Genomic DNA, 16,410 nt, shown 5'->3' with positions numbered 1-16,410 from the left:
AAGTTTCCTTATAAAGGCTTGGGAAATCTTAGATGGCAAGGGGCAAAATTAAATGGCATGGAAAGTATTATTCAGATATAGATATTATCATTATAAAATTATGAAAACTCTTTGCACATTCTCATAAAGGCACAGAAGCTACAAACCAGTGAGATATACTAAGGAACAAGATTAAAACACTCGAACATCTCCAAAAAAAGGGATGCTCTTGTACATTATTTCTGCTGCCTAAAGAACTTAAGGCGCTACAGCTTTTTACTAAAAGCACAGCACTGCAGACAACTCCCATAAGAAGTTACCAATATCTTACTCAGATTTCTTGGGTAATTCTCCACATTTCCATACCTTCACTTGGAAAAAAAGCCACATATACAAGCAGATACTGTACAACTTAAACCAGAAGTCTGTCTTTGAATCATGGCTTGCTTTTACAAAAGATAATTTACAAATACAAAAGATAATTTACAAATAGACTTAGAGCATTTATAGTTAAGATGATTGTTGAAACTATGTTCTTGTCTACATGTAGCAGTCCAAGAGTTTCAGGACATGCTCTACTTACAGACTTGTAGGCACCACCATTCTAGACTAGCCCAATCCAGATGACTTTAACCAATTACCACAGTATGTGTTTTATGCCACAGGCTCTAGTAGTTTTCTACCAATAACCACCAAGGTAAACAGGGGGGAAAAAAGGACTCTCCATTCCCCCATAGTCACCATTCCCCAATACTGACATGACAAGGGGCAGTGCACTCAGAAAACAGTGGCAACATTACCAGCTGTCTACCTTTAGACTCAAAGCATGCCTCAAGTCAGCTTTACAGAGTTGAAATTGCAGAAATGCAAACAGAATTGACTCAAACATCAGTGGCCTAGACAGCAATTTCTGTACCCCATCTGTTTACCCCTACAGCATGGGAGCAGTTCCAAAATCTATCAGTATGACCACCTCAAACAGTTCTTCCCACTTTCTTTTAGACAGGAAGCTGCCCCTATTTTCTTCCATCTATTTCTGTTAACAAAGCTGTTTTGGGGAGGGACAACTCCCTTTCCTCAGGCATTCAGCCTTTTTTCCTGCTCTGTCTTTTCCTTACTCTTCTTACACCAAGACTCTTCTAAGGAAAGGGAGAACCTACTGCTTCATAGCTTAAAGGAACACTCTAAGGCAAAACCATGCTGCCTTTTAGTAATTTTTGATGCAGTTAACAATCTGACTCAGCAACAAGCCCACCTGGATGTGGTCATAAACCTTCCACTGACTATGCCCTGAGCAGCCTCATGGAACACACAGCCACATTGCTAGGGTGATTTTTTATGGTGACAAAGCTGGTTCTGGCTGCTTGTTACCCTTTGCATTGCCCTTTCCCCACCCCTCCTGGTTGCCTTAGGATAACCTAATGGTACTGTGTAGCAAACGGAGTTGGTTAAGTTAAAAATAGCCCATTGATCCTCCCCCTCCCTCCCCATTTTTGCCAGGTTATTTTTAAAACGTATCAGTTCTCTGTCCTTGTTCAACAAGCAGCTGAGTTCGGCTGGAAGGGGAAGGGATGAGGAGGAAGAGAAGGTGCACCTCTACCAGCCCAGGGGTGAAAGACAGAGTGCAGGGTCTCCTGCAACCCACTTTGCCACCAAGACAACATATCCTTGACATTACAGACTCACACAGAGATCCTCACAATCCTGGTTTGAGCTGGTGTTTGCAAAGTCTCCAAAGGAGCATGTGCCACCCCTACAGTTAGAAATAAAAGGTTTGCATAATCCTAACCCTTATATACCAGGAGCCAGAACTAATTCTCTGCTTTCCTCATGTGACTTGGGGATTCTATGCTGCTGCAGCAGGACTTAGGAAATGGCTCTTCACTGTAACCTTTTTTGAGTGCTCATCTTCTGTTTGCATTACTCTAGCTTGCAAGATGACAGCTATCAAGTCAGATTACTGAATGCCACTCACAGTGACACATGCCAAAAGTAAACCCATAACACTCAATGGTGGAGTTAGGCTTAATATGTAGGTTGGCAGATATTACATTAAGTAAAAAATAATTCTAGACAAAATCAGGAATTAAAAGTAGTGCCAAATAGTTTTTAACCTTTTTTCTTGGAAAAAAGCAGATGAATTCTTAAAATTCATTGGACTGATCAGATAAAAACTCTTCTGGATAAAACTCTTCTGGATTCCTAAAGAAACCCCACACCTAAAGTGTAATGAATGCAGGCTGCCAAAAAAAGAAGGAAAAGGAGGAGAGGGGGAATATAATAATTAAAAAATAAATCCTCCTCACCCTCATGTTCTTTCTGTGTGTTTATTAAGCCTCCGGAAATACCATGGCAAACATTCCAGCTCTACAGCAGCGAGGCCACGTGACCTGAAGGCACAGCAAGGAACTTCTTTCCCAAGTTTCTTTATGAAACAGTGATTTTGGGGTTTTGTTTTGTTTTGGGGGTTTTTTGATATACAAAAGGCTCCAAGTCCAGGGAACTCTCCAGGAAGTTTTCACGAATACAGTTGTGAAACAGGGTGGGTTTTGGGGTGGGTTTTTTATTTCTTTGCTGTATTTCTGTGCCTGCACACGCTATTTTTCATGATTAAAGACCGAAGGCTTAGACCTACATTCAGGAAGCATAAAATAACACATACTCTTTAAGGCACCAGTAAAAACTATTTGCAATGTCCTCTAAATCTCCTATTACAGTTACAATCAGTAATATTGTATTTCTTAATATAACAAGATCTTTTCCTGGCAAAAATCACAGCATTTAAAACCTCTTCTCCTCCTAGTCTTTCAGTATGATTTTTGTTAGAACTATTAATGAAAGGATTTATGCACATGAACTTTACTAAACATTATGAAAAAGTACTCAAAATGTGAACTTGAATAACAACCTTCCAGTTTTTACATGTGTAAGTACTTAGAAGTAATAATTTTTAAATGTAGGAGTATGGATGAATCATAACATAATAGTTGAGTATCAGTTGAAATTTGTTTTGTCTTGAAACAAAACAGAAGAAAGCATCACTGTACAAAAAGGAAAACAGTCCTGCAGTACAAAAGCACAGCCAATGGCAGGCCCACACCACTAACTTGCTTTTGTAGCCGTGTCAAAAATACTTCTAATTATCAGAGGAAAAAGAGGGATGGCATTTCTGCTAGAAGCAAGTTTTACACTTCAGTCTTTCCTCTACCCCTTCCTTCAGCCTATAAATATTAGTCTTACACATTTTTCTCCCATACAGCTCATGAAAAGGTTGAGTTTTTCAAAGCTGAGAGCAGACAGAAATGTTCATCAAGAAATGCCTTCAGGTCAGCTATCTGTAGCTCATCAAAGTGCGGCACTGAAAATATGGATGAGGGGGAGGGAGGATTATATGAGCAGGGTAGAACAGATCATTAACTTTTTTCCTTTTGGAAATGGGTTCAGTTATCATCCATGCACTCTGGTGGTGACAGTCTCAGGGTACTGACTCCTCCTCCCCTAATTTCAGTTGCATTCAGAACAACTACAAATGCATACAAGTGTCCTGAATGCTATTTCCCAGTAGAAGGAAATGTTGCAGGGATGTGACAAGGAGTGAAAGTGGAGATGACCCACATAACAGTGTAAGCAAAGGCAGCTGGTCCACAAGAAAACTAATACATACACCAAATTCTTGAGAAGCTCTGAACTGCACTGGAAATGAGGCAAAGATGATACCACCTCTTGGTGGGGGGACAACAGAAACCATGGACCGTGTTTTATTTCTGTACAACAGCTGGACATGAGCTATTGAACACATTATTGCAACTACTGCTCCTTTCTAGTCAGGGATTTCTACTTTGTTTATTATAAATATGCATTTATTGGCAGCAAGTAGAACATAGTACTCCCCCATTTTATAGCCTGAATGGCTCATGCAAAGGGTAATTTGTTTGTATTCTGTATTAGGATCAATAATGTACCAGGGATAGCCCAAGGAATCTTTATGCTGAGGGCTTGGCTTGCAGCGTTTTGTTGTTGCAATCAATTGACCAAACAGGACTGCTTCTTAAAACAAATAAACTTTGATAGTGACCAGATCAGCCCTTATGGACAATATATGATGCAACATCTGGAAAAAGAGTGAAATCTCATCAGTGTGTTTACTGCCTGATGGTGCATAAAGCTTTCCTACCTGAATTTTTCTCACTGGCCTTTCTTCCTCTCAGTAGCCGGGGACTGTTTCCTCAATGCCCTCACATAACAAGTTCCATTTACCTGCAAAAAAATACAGACACATCATGTTTCCCTTCTCCTGCATAACATGGTAATATTTGAAGCAGTTCACTGAACAGACCTGAAATGAATGACGAACATTTAGCAATATCAGGACCAAGCCTGAAGGACCAGATCTGAGGCTGGGCTGAGGTTCCAGCTCAGCTCTACCATCCCCAAGCTTTTAAGATTCACTCCAGCAGTTTAAGTCTTACAGAATTTTTGCCTGTAACAATGAGACAAGGAAAAGATAACAAGAATTCTGCTGAGGTTTATATCAAAATTTCCTGAGCCAAATGGTAATATTTCTTTACAGTTAAAGGTCATCCTGAAGTCTCTTTTATTCTCTTTATAAATGATAAATCACTGACTGTTGTGAGCCAAGTGCCATTAAAAAAAACACCCCAACCCCCGAACTCTGCTCAGGAGAATATGCCAAAACACCTCAAAACCACCATGCTGTCTGCAGCAAAACAAGACAAGTTTATGGATTACGTTGGCAGAGCAGTATGACTTCTAGGAAATGCTTTTTAATTATAAAGAAAGACTGCGAAGGGAGACAGGGAAATGTTTACGGGCAGTATGTATCTTGTTACATGCTGTTTCAGCAGGCAGACAAGGTGTCCTTACAGCCTTACTACTAGGCTCCAAACCTCAGCAAATATTGAAGAAAGCAACATGATGACTACGTTTTCCTTCTCTTTTGACTAACTTCCAAGTAACTTTCATGCAAAAGAGTTTTCTATCAAACATAAAAAAGTAGTACAGAAAAAGAATAAGGCACACAGTCCACAGCCAGTCCAGGTTCCTCCTCGAGGACCAGATTTGGGAGCAGACACTTCTGTAACAATTCATATGATGCGCAAGTCAGAGGAGTCGTAAATGCGGAAGAAAAACCTCAAGTTATTACAAATAACTTGTTAGTTGCATTCAGCATCTCTTCTGCAGTCATACTTATTCTGTTCACTGATATTCACAAAGAATAAAAACATGTCTGAAAACTATAGGTTAGAAGCAGTCATCCCACCCCAACACAGTGCCACCAAGGGACTGTCTGCTTCAGACAGGAGCTTTGCTGGTTTTCTTGCCTCACAACTAAGGGCAATTTTAGAGAAGTTATGTATTGACAGGCACCCTGGGTGAATGATTGGCTTTTAAAGCCTTATTGAACTGTGAATGTTTTCCCCTCAACATATTTATTCTCATCCAGAAGTTTTCCCCAGTGCTTTTGTACTGCTTATACAAGCCAGGAAAAACATGTTAATTGATTCAGATTTAGTATGTGTTAACATGACTTTCTCAGCTAATGCAGACGGGGTCTTTAATGAAGTCGGAATTAGTTATTTATCCAACTTGTAAGTTTGATCCTCCAAAGGATAAACTTTTGTTCCGTCTGGCCCAGGAGCTGGGTACCAGTCCAGGTGCAACAGGATGGGACACTGGCAAATCTGGCTGCAGCATTTCTTTGGCAGCTTACACTTTACCTCTCACTTCTCTCTCCTGGATGCTTGTATAAGTTGTCCAACCCCGCATTTGTGCAACTGCATGGTTAACTGGACTGGGGGAACTAATTTCTCATGAACAGCTGTGCCAACACAACACAGGGAGCAGGCACAGGTCAGGAGTGATCAGCTGCAATGGCAGAGGGTAGGAACAGAGGCTGTTTAAACCAGCTTAAACTGCACCACTGCAACACACAGAGCCAATGTTTTGCTTCCCTTCTCTACACTTCAGTTCTGCCCGTCTGTAAAACTGGCACCACAATTCCCACTTTGTTTCATAAAGCACCTCTCAAAAGGGCTATCCTACTAACATATCTGTGAATTCACATCACAGACCACTTTTTGTAAATCAGGTCCAAGCTGATTCTAAGGACATCTGTCTCTACCAGCATCTGCTCCCTAGTTTCACCATGCAACCTTGCCCACGGACTGTACCACCTGCCCCACCACTGCCCCTGTCCGTTCCTGGCCCTCATAGCAGCCCCAGCTCTACCAGCACACTGCACAGGAACCAGTTTCTGATGATAAAATCAGCATTTTATTAAAGCATGATCTGTTCTCTCATCCTGTTTCTAGGAAGATCCCCAGAACAGTCTCACTGTACAGCTTGGGATAGCAGGCTACACCTGAAAATGAGAACAGATGAGGGGGAAAAGGACAACCGAAGAGACCTTAAGCCAAGCATCAGTCACCCTTCTCCAGGTGTGAAACCATGGCCTCGCTGTGACACAACATGGTGCAGCACAACCTCCACCCTCTTCACACTCGTACCCAATTCACGTCCCATGACGTAGCTGCACAAGTGGGCACTGGAATGAACAAATCCTCACAAATACCCCCCCAGTGCACAATAAGAGAGCTGCCAGGTGTGAACAGGAAAGAGCATGGAGGGTAACAGGCAGCACTCAGCCAGAGATTACTTCCTGTTCTCCCAGATCCATTAGAGGAAGCACAAAAACACAGGGTTTTGGCCAAATGCTTTTTTGGCTGTGAACTGCTTGATGCTTGGGATTCCAGGCACTTTGTATGCCATTATTTCTACAGCAATGCATATGTGGTGCATTACAACCACATAACAGACAGAACCCTTGCTCTGAGTAGATCACACCATAAAAATCAATACGGTGAAGGAGAGGACCAATCCAAGCAGGGAAGGCTGCAGAAGGTGAGAGGAGGAAGGAGAGCAAACACAGAAGGGCTGCCAACTCTGGTGATTTGATCATGACTCCTGCAATACTGGGCCTTCTTCCTAAAGCCAGCTCTCCAGAGTCTATCATCACATACAAATTTCAGCTTTCATATTTTTGCTTGTTTGTTTTAACAATTCATTATCTGCATGTTGTGGGCGAAACAACCTAAACTCAGGGAGCTCTACTTAATTTTACTCTATTTATTGCCAATTAACACATTTTAATTACTGTTTGGGGAATTGTGTGGAAAACAAAGGAAACGAAGCAGTTCAGCAAACATTGAGGGAAATTTTTCCTCCACCTTCCCAAGGCTCAGCTTCAACCAAACACCTTTTCTCCTGACCCCTTTCCTAACCTAACTTCCCTTGTTTCTGCCATGCCTTGCACTCTGTCCAGTCCAATGACTTTGGTGTGGCAACAGGCAGCAGTGGAGGCTGTGGGCTGTATGCTCAGTGGTTTGTCTGCTCCTCCCCACTTCTCATTTGTCCCTCCACCACTCCTTGCTGCTTCACTTGATTTCCCATCCAAGCCTGGACTCCTCTTCCACTAATCCCAGTCTGCCAAGGATGTCCTAGCTCCAGCCTGGGGCAGCTGCGGTCCCACAGGGGCATTCCTGCAGGGCAGCCCAGGTGATACCCCCTCCCCTGCAGCCCCTGACACAAAACCCAGCAATTTAGGCCCAATATTCCATACAATTTCAACAGTTTTCTTTTAACATGGCATTCTGGTTCTTAGTGATTTTGCCAAGATGAATCAATGGAAAAGGTCAATATACATAAGGGAAACACCCAGAGCAAACTGTGCATCATGGCAAGTCTTAAAAGCATGTAAGAAACACTCTGAAGATGAGAACTGGAAGAAATCCAACAACAGGGAGGCAACACAGAGTTCATCTTTAGGCCTCCCACATGTCAGCCATAACATTGCAATGGACTTGAGTCAAGCACAAACTTTCTCTGCTTTCTCATCACGTTCTGGTCCCACCTGGTATCTGGCGGTTCTGAGAGAAAGGTTTATTATAGATGTTCCTGGAGTATCATAGATCTTCCTAGAGCCCTGTGTCTCAGCCTTATCCTCTGAGGAAAGCAAGACGGACCTCAAGATATCTCACCATCTACACCTCACCACTCAGCCTGCACTGGACTTGAGCTGCAAAACCTCCAGCTTCCAGAAACAGAATACCATTTGGCCTCTACATACACAAACAAAAATTAAGATATAGCAAATACAAAACACACATAGATAAATCCTTGGAGACCAGAAATACTGCAAAGATAGACATGAGTCTGTTACACAATTTTCTCATGGAAATACATATAAGGCAGGTGCAAATTATGGGTATCTTTCTGCTTTCACAAGTTCTTTCCAAGTTCCAGCACTATTCTTGAACTACAGAATATATTCAACCCCAAAATTCCTGTAAAACCACAGCATAGTTTTAAAACCATGTTTTTTAAAACCACAGAATCCCAAGTTCTCATTTATCCAGGGCTGTAACTGGGTCATAAGTGACAAATACAAAGGGCTGTCCTTCCTAACTAAGCTTACTGATCAACAAGCATACTGCTGCTAAACAGGAAATCTTAAACACTTCTACACACTGTTGAAGTATTATATGCAGTCCTTGTTAGGTACCATAATCCTCTATCAACTCAGGAGTTTTCAGAGACTTGAAATTCTAAAGCAACTCAAGATAAACAGTGAGTGTATGCTTGACAAGCAGAAGATGCTCTCCTCTGCCAAAAACCAGAGTCTGATAGATTTATGAAAGAGAAGCATAAAATATTGCTAACGTAAGCAATGCAAAATAAGTGGGGGGTTTGGGGAGGTGAAAAAGAGAGACCTTAAGCTTAGTGAGGTTTGTGTGCTCCTTTCCTGGGCAGAGACAGAGTAAGAGCAAAATAAGAAAGAATCCCAGTAGTATTTCAGTTTTTGCTTTATTTTTCACTGGGGTAAAAGCAGATGTTTTGTTTATTCAGTCACCATTTCCTCAATCAGTTTTTCTGATTTTTAACAAAAGTTTATGCTTAGTTTCTTTACCCTACAAAAACACAAATGAAAGCCATCTCTAACTTGTATTTTGCATTATTTCCAAAAAAGAAAACATAACTGGACTGCACTTTTTCAGATGTAGATGCCATGAAGCTGTACTTTACTCACTTTGAGATGGAAGGGAATGTCAGGTTTGTGTTATGTCCTTCATACAGAAAGCCTAACAGCAGCAGTAAGCAGTATAATGATTTCCAGCTTAGCACAAAACCAAAATCCTTCGCTTCTCCCAACTTCACAAAAATCTAATTATTAAAAGAACCACTTTTCCAATAGAGCTCTCTTTTCCATACTGCACCTGAACTGAAGATGCACCTAGAGCACCTAAAGCCACAGACCCAACATCACCATTATCCATGTCTTTGCTCTCCTTCAGGGTTCCCCTGAAGCTCCTGGAGCAGCACTGCACCTTGCCTCACTTCTCAGCCCCACAGATCTGAGGGCTGCAAAGGAGTCAGCAGGCTGATCTGGAGATCCAGCACCAGGAGGGAGGAAGGGGTGTAAGCAGGAACAGGGAAATAGGACTGGGAGGATGGGCACTTCATTGCATCTCTCTGAAGACACACACCACAACTTTGTTGTTAAACAATAACCTGATGCAGGTAGCTTTGGCCTGAGCTGAAATGAGGCAGATCTGGTGTGCCCACTCTGTGCCAGGGAACCAGCCCAGGTGCAGCTCTGTGACCCCCAGCCAAGCCACTCCAGCTTACCAGCATCACAGCTCAGCAAAAGCAAAAATCATCCCAGGGCAGATGAATCCAAAACAATTAGAGTCTGCAATTCGTTATCATTTCACAAGTGACCATTGGGGTAACAGCTCTTACCTAGTCTGCAGCAGACAGTGGCATACTTGAGTGCAACTGTTTATAGCAGAGGGCTGAGTTGCCAGCTCACAGGCGTAGGATAATGAGCACTATTAATCTTGGCTTAAACTGAACCATTGTTCTGGAGATTGGACATCTCTTGTAAAATCTCATTATTAGAGACCATTTGCCATCTATTTCCGTGGCAACATTTTTAGTTTGTTTTGTTCTATTTTAGAAAAATTCCCCCCTTCCCTTTTCCTTATATCCTATTGTGCTTACAGGGCCCTAAACAATAATCCACTCAAGTACAGCCATGGAAGCGGTTTGAAGGAACAAAGGCTGCTTCTGGCATAGCCAGTGCATCTGATCTCCCTACATACAGCTGCCTGCATATCCTCTGCAGATTTGCAGAGCACTACAGCCCACTGATTTCCTTCTGCTTCTCCAGGATGTTGGATAAAAAATAAACTGTGGGCAGGAGGACTCTACTAAAATTATATCTGAAGCATTGAGTAAGGGTGCAGGTGAGTCACAAGCAAGTTCTGCAGCTAATCTTGCTAAAGGAGTATGTAGCAGAAGGCTGACCTGAAAAGAAAGCAGGATGCATGAATAAGACAAATAAAAACCCCAGAAATCTAACTCCAGGGAGGCAAAGCAGTGGAAGCAGAGTGCCTCAGCTCTGCTAAAGAAGATTATTGCCACATCTAGCAGTTAGCACCCACCCAAGTAGTGTGCCATCAACTTAATTCTCAAACAAGACTAGCAGAACAGCGAGACAGGATTAGACATGCTTGTTTTTAACCATTCATTTCTCTCTGGTGGAATACTATCAGCACAGCATTGGCATCAAAATTACTACCCTTCAAAGTGTGCAGAGCACATTTTTAATTTCACATGTAGCAGTTATGTCATATGGGGTTATTTATTTTTTAATTTAAAGTGGTAAAACATATTTAATCTGTTTTGAGAAAAGAGCAAATTGATTTAGTGAGCAGCTCAAGACTCTCCCTGGAGACACTCAACCACACTCAGCAATCTGGATATAAGTTGAGACTTCACTAAAGTAATTTTAATTGTAGGTCATAAGAAATGTCGAGATTTAAAACACAAAGGAATACTAAAAGTTAAACCATCATCTGTGAGCCTAACAAACGTCTTATATTGGGCAGTATTTTTTAAGATCTTTATGACATTACTACTTAAGTACAGCAGCCAAGCAGAGAGCTTAGAGGTGCATATAATATGTGCACATCATTTATGCTGGGGGGGGGACAGGGAACATGACACACACACACCAAACCTACCACATGAAGGGAAAAATACAGGGTTGAAAAGATACCCAGAAAATGACACTCATGTAGTTGGTGCCTCTTTCCTACTTTGCTTCATTACATTAAATATTTTTTCTTTATAAAGTTTTGTTTCACTGTGGTCAGAAAATGTTTTTCCTTCAGACAGTGTAAAACAGGGGTGTGAGTAAAGCAATACGTATATAGACAGGGAGCACAAAAGTGAGGAAAGATGGTTGTTAATGACAATTTTAAAAACAAACCAGCCTTAAACACTTTCAGAGCTTTGTGCACAAGTTTTATAAAGAAAAACTCTTCATTTCTTCTTAGGTAAAAAGCACTTTTTAAACAGTTTTTTCACAGGGAAAGTCCGCCCAAAGTCTGCCTTGCGGTTCTGAGCTGGTTCCTCATTCTGTAGAACTTATCTGAACTCCCCAAATTTTCCTTTATCCACTTGCCTCAAATAAGAATGACAAAAGAGGGCTCTGACCTTTGCAGCAGAAACTGAAAACCCTCCAGTTTAACTTCTTAAAAGAGAAGTTAAAAATTAGGTGCATTCATTTTCCAAAACCAAAACAGTATCTAAGAGCTCTTACTAAAGTATCTAAAGAAAACATATATAACACATCTCATTCTCTCACATTCTCCTATCTGAAATAAAATCTAAAGGTCAGCAATGTGAAATTTGGGCAGGTTTTTTTTTCACCATCCCTGTCTAGTAACCCTTTAAATTTGGTCAATATACAAATTTCCATTGCTGCCATTACCTTCCTCTCATGGGAGTGGAGACAAGAAGGATAACTCCCCTCTTCTAGTAAAACGAGAATGGAACTCATCAGTAACCAGGTATTTAAACCAGAAAGCAGTTCAAGTGATATGTTGAAGACACACACGAAGGGAAACCCTTCATGTGTATGGAAGGAAAAACAAAGAAGCAATTTTGACATCCTATATTGCTGCCAGTGAACTCACTAATTACAAACACTAATTTCATTGGGTTTAGCCACACTCCTAGCAGGTGTGCCAAAACCTATGGATGAACACACATCTCAACATGAAGGTAGGTATCTCACACAAGTACAAATCTATCCATTGCCAGGTCCTTTTTCTTCACATCAACTCACTGAATACTACCATTCACTAACCACCTTCATGTATAAGTTTAAATGCTGTGAAGGTGCACAACATACATGCAAACCTACATCCCACACATGGTGTAGTGTGGGGGCTACCACCTGCTTAGCCCGTGTGAGCAGTGTTGCTGTACCAGGTAAGTGAATGGCAGGAAAGCTGCAACACTGCAACCCAAGTCAGATGCAGACAAACACAATTCTAAAGATCCAAGCCTTCTGTGCAAACTCGTGTCATAGAAATAAAAGCACTGAGAGAAATAACTGCACATATGCCTCAGAGGAAGAGTCATATCTTGGGATTTAACAGCTAGCAGCAGTCTTTCCCCCATCTTCTCTTCAAGTCATTTGGTCAAAGCAGATGAGGGCTCCTTGCAGTCCATCGCATAAGCTGTTACACAAGCACGCCCAAACTGGTAGCCCTGGATCCTGGTTTTCTGATGCTCTGGAGGGCTGCAGGACAGGGTCCAGGGCTTCCCCTCATGCCAAGTCCTGCCAGGCTGCCCACGCTGAAACTTGAGGTCATTGGCAGCTCGGAAAGGCAGCCAAGAGCAGGCAGTGTTGCACAATTCGTGTTCTGTGCGGACATCTGAGCTGGAAAGACAGTCACTTCAAAACAAGCTGAAGTTTGCCTCGGGATTTTCTATGTTATACTGCAGGCTGTTCTTAAACTCTTCCACTGATAGCATTTGCAAAACTCACATTAATTTTCTGCGACACTGAAAGAGGGAGGGGGAGACCCTAAACACAGTCCCAGCTCTGCCTCACTAACTTCACTCCCTGCGTCTGCATGAACATCCACTTGCTGCTTTCCTGTCCTCAGAAGCCCTTTCTCTCCAACACGCCAAAAGCTTTTAACCCATATTAAAGCCACAAGCATCCAGCTCCAGCTCTGAACAGCACTGCTGTGGCAAAACCACTGCTCTGTAAGAGGCGAGCCCTGGAAAATCTTGCTCAGACACTTTGGAGATGAGGCTGCTGCCACTGACCCTCCAACACAGAGGAGTCTCCACGGGCTCGTATGTGCACCTCTGCTGTGAGAGGTGGCTCAGTCAAGGGAAATGCTTAACAAACTGGACGAAGAGCTCCAACAACGGAGGCAGAGGCAAACATTGCCTTCTGGCAGCTTCTCTCTGGGGGTGGGATGGACATCTGAGGAGGGGTGAATTAGAGGCAGAACAGCTGTTTGCTCAGTGAATGAGTCACAGGACTCAGCTATTAATTCTTCCTCCCAAGGGAATATGCCCCCATGCCAGCCCACCCACCATCCTACAAAACAAACAAACACATAATGGAGGTCAGGGAGCAGGAGCCCAGTAAGAGGAAAGATAAAAAAGGGGGGAAAAAATAAGCATTTAATATTTACATAAGAATGAAATGTTTCATTAATTACATACAGAATCAATTTGCAGCTATTTCCCTTAAATTTCTCAGTCAAACCCACAGATTTTACGCACTTTGAACTGTGCTGCACCAGTAATTGTGGATGAATATTTTAGATCAGCCTTGAATCACTGTACTGCACACACCAAATGAACTAATAAGCTGCTCATGTGTGGACTACTAATGTATTTTCTTTCTTTCCTAGACAGATGGAGTGCAGTCTAAAAATCAGTTGAATTGGCTACTGGGAATCTTCAGAAAGGCTTAGAAAACTCTTTAGTTCTACCATTTTATTAAAAATACCACTGAATAGCCCACATGCATTAAAAAAGAACGAGGAAGATGCAGAAAACAGCCAGGCAAGTTTAACAAAGATATGAAGGAAGACCTGGACATTTCACATGACTATAGCAACCTCCAGAGAGCGACAATGAATAGTGTGTTGTGAAATATTATTACAGGACTATTTAAAAGATGGACATCCTTGCCATCTAGATGATATTTATCACAATAGGTCCATTTACAGGGACTCATTTTAAATCATATATAGTGGAATATCAGTTCTGTAATCTGACAGATGTGTTCCAGTTTACAGAAGCATCTGTTGAATCAGAATAGTTAATTGCATTTTGAGGATGCTTTCAGAGATTAAGAGTTCCCTTATTTCAGGGAAATTTTAAGTGTTCTTACAGCTTAAACTCCCTTTTCATGTACAAAATTAACATATGCACGCACACTCCAGAGAAATTAATGTATGAAATGTAAGGAATAACTTCCCTGAGGGATTATCTGTTTTCTTCCGCCTCCTGTACACCCTGCCTCACACTGTGCTCAGCTACAGGGAAGAGAAAACAAAAACAACTTGAATCATGCATAATTCTGAAATACAAACTAAGATGTGGCCAACATGGGCAAAGAACACAGAAGAAGCTGTCTTCTTTGGTCAAGAACTCTTAAAACACAGGTAACAGCTGAAGACCACTGCACGATGCCTGCCATCGCTTTTTGACAAAATGCTTGTCATTATATTACAGAAGCTTTTATTAGTGCTTATTCTACAAGAAATGCTGTACAGGCTGTATCCTTCACCACCAGGAGGGTGTATGACAAGCCAGGAGAACCACCCACGAGAGTAAACGTGGGCTGAATGACATTAAGCCATTCCCCCATGTGAAGCTCTACCAACAACTTCTCATATGCAGATAGAGACTGGAAGCAAGCAATCCCCATTCATACACCTAATTATTCAAATATTGAAATTAAAAATATCAAAAAACTTGTAGAAGACTCTTACAAGTTTTCAACATGTGTGAGCAGATTACATCTTTCCCATGCTTCTATCCTGAATTCTCTTGCAGCCTTCTGCCCTCTGTAACAGTAGGAGGATTAAGAAAACATACTTCCTATGAAGAAATACAAACTTTGATTTAAAACAATTCAGCAGTAGATTTACTGGGTTGGTTGGGGTTTTACCAAAAACATAACAAAATGAAACAACCAAAAAGGTATGATTGATTGTTCCTCAGACATGACTGAATCTGCCTGTCTATAGCTCACAAACCACAGGGTTTCCATGATTAATTCAATGAACTACTTGATTTTACTCCAGAAGCTATCATAAGGCTAAAGTGCAAGTGCATAACCAAGACCACCATATAAGACTACAGATACCAACAGTGCATCTGGGTTTTGCTTCCTATAAATCCTATATAGTGATAGCACACCACAATCTAACTAATTCTTTAGTGTAGAGGAAATCAAACTTGAAGTGAGAGCGTTAAAGTTAAGACAAGCTCTGTAATCATGACCATGCCTTAGAGAGGTCCCATCTTGTTGAAGTTACAGCATATTCCCTGGCTGCTAAACCAAACTGAGACTGCTGTCTCAGTTGCATTAGATTATTAGCTAATTAGCCCTCAGTAAGGACAACAGTGTGTTGATGCTGGCAAGCTGTGAAAAGAACACTTCAGCAAAGAAGATCAATAGCATTTTTGTCTGGCTTACAATAGGAAAACTGCTGGCCCAGGTTATGAGTTTAAGCCATTTTTCATTTGGCAGACAAGACAGGACTCGTGACAGATCAATACAGTAACTTTACGATAGGCTGCTGCTCCTGCAGATGGCAGAACCATAAATACGTATCATTTTTAAAGCCTGGAGCAATCCGTTATTTAAACAGAAACCACCTCACATTTTATAATATTTAGACATTCCTACACAAAAAGGAAAATCAGAAAACAAAAGAGGGAAAATCAGGAAGATTAGCTGTCCTAGATAGAAGGGAATATTAGACATTTGAAAGTCAGTATTTAAAGTACCAAGCTTCCGTGCTATCTGGGAGATGAAACTAAAGCCACAAGGTTGGCACCAGGTAACTACTTACCCCTTCAAAGACAAAATGTTATTGCGGATCAGTTCTCATTTTATGTGATTTTCTTATCTGTAGGTTATCTGGGATAATAAAAGAGCCTATTACTAATCTTTAAACCAGTACAAAATACAACAACAAAAAATCCCCAAACAAACAAGCCACTTTAATGTGTCCTGCAAATGTGAGATGATTCACTTTAACACCTACAATTAGTAACTATTTGAGAAAATACAGTTACAAATGGGCGGTTATTTTTGCCATGTTGCAATATACACACTATAGCATTCACAAGTATGGTTTGCCATTTTGCACCGGTATTAGGATTGCCTATAATGTTCTACATTTTTACCAAAGGCAAAGGAACACCAGAGGAAGGTTTTACAACCCTAGTGCTTTTATGGTAAGATCTCTACTTGAAGGGAATGTAAAGGATAGCACCTTCACAAATTATTCAGGC

At 41.4% G+C, this 16,410-nt stretch overlaps 1 protein-coding gene across 4 annotated transcripts in view; it reads right to left on the bottom strand.

Annotated features, from left to right (window-relative positions):
• Positions 1 to 16,410, bottom strand: part of ZMIZ1 (zinc finger MIZ-type containing 1) — a 294,102-nt gene that overhangs the window by 218,945 nt on the left and 58,747 nt on the right. For all 4 annotated transcript variants that reach the window (XM_031052157.2, XM_005152699.4, XM_031052158.2 and 1 more), the window contains exons 2-3: positions 15,966 to 16,033; positions 4,154 to 4,236 (exon numbers count right to left, since the gene is read on the bottom strand). The gene's annotated coding sequence lies outside the window, so the exon portion shown is untranslated. The remainder of the gene's footprint in view (positions 1 to 4,153; positions 4,237 to 15,965; positions 16,034 to 16,410) is intronic.

This window comes from Melopsittacus undulatus, chromosome 8, assembly GCF_012275295.1.
Source record: "Melopsittacus undulatus isolate bMelUnd1 chromosome 8, bMelUnd1.mat.Z, whole genome shotgun sequence".
In the NCBI taxonomy this organism is placed as follows: domain Eukaryota; kingdom Metazoa; phylum Chordata; class Aves; order Psittaciformes; family Psittaculidae; genus Melopsittacus; species Melopsittacus undulatus.
This window is presented reverse-complemented; position numbering and strand designations above follow the sequence as displayed.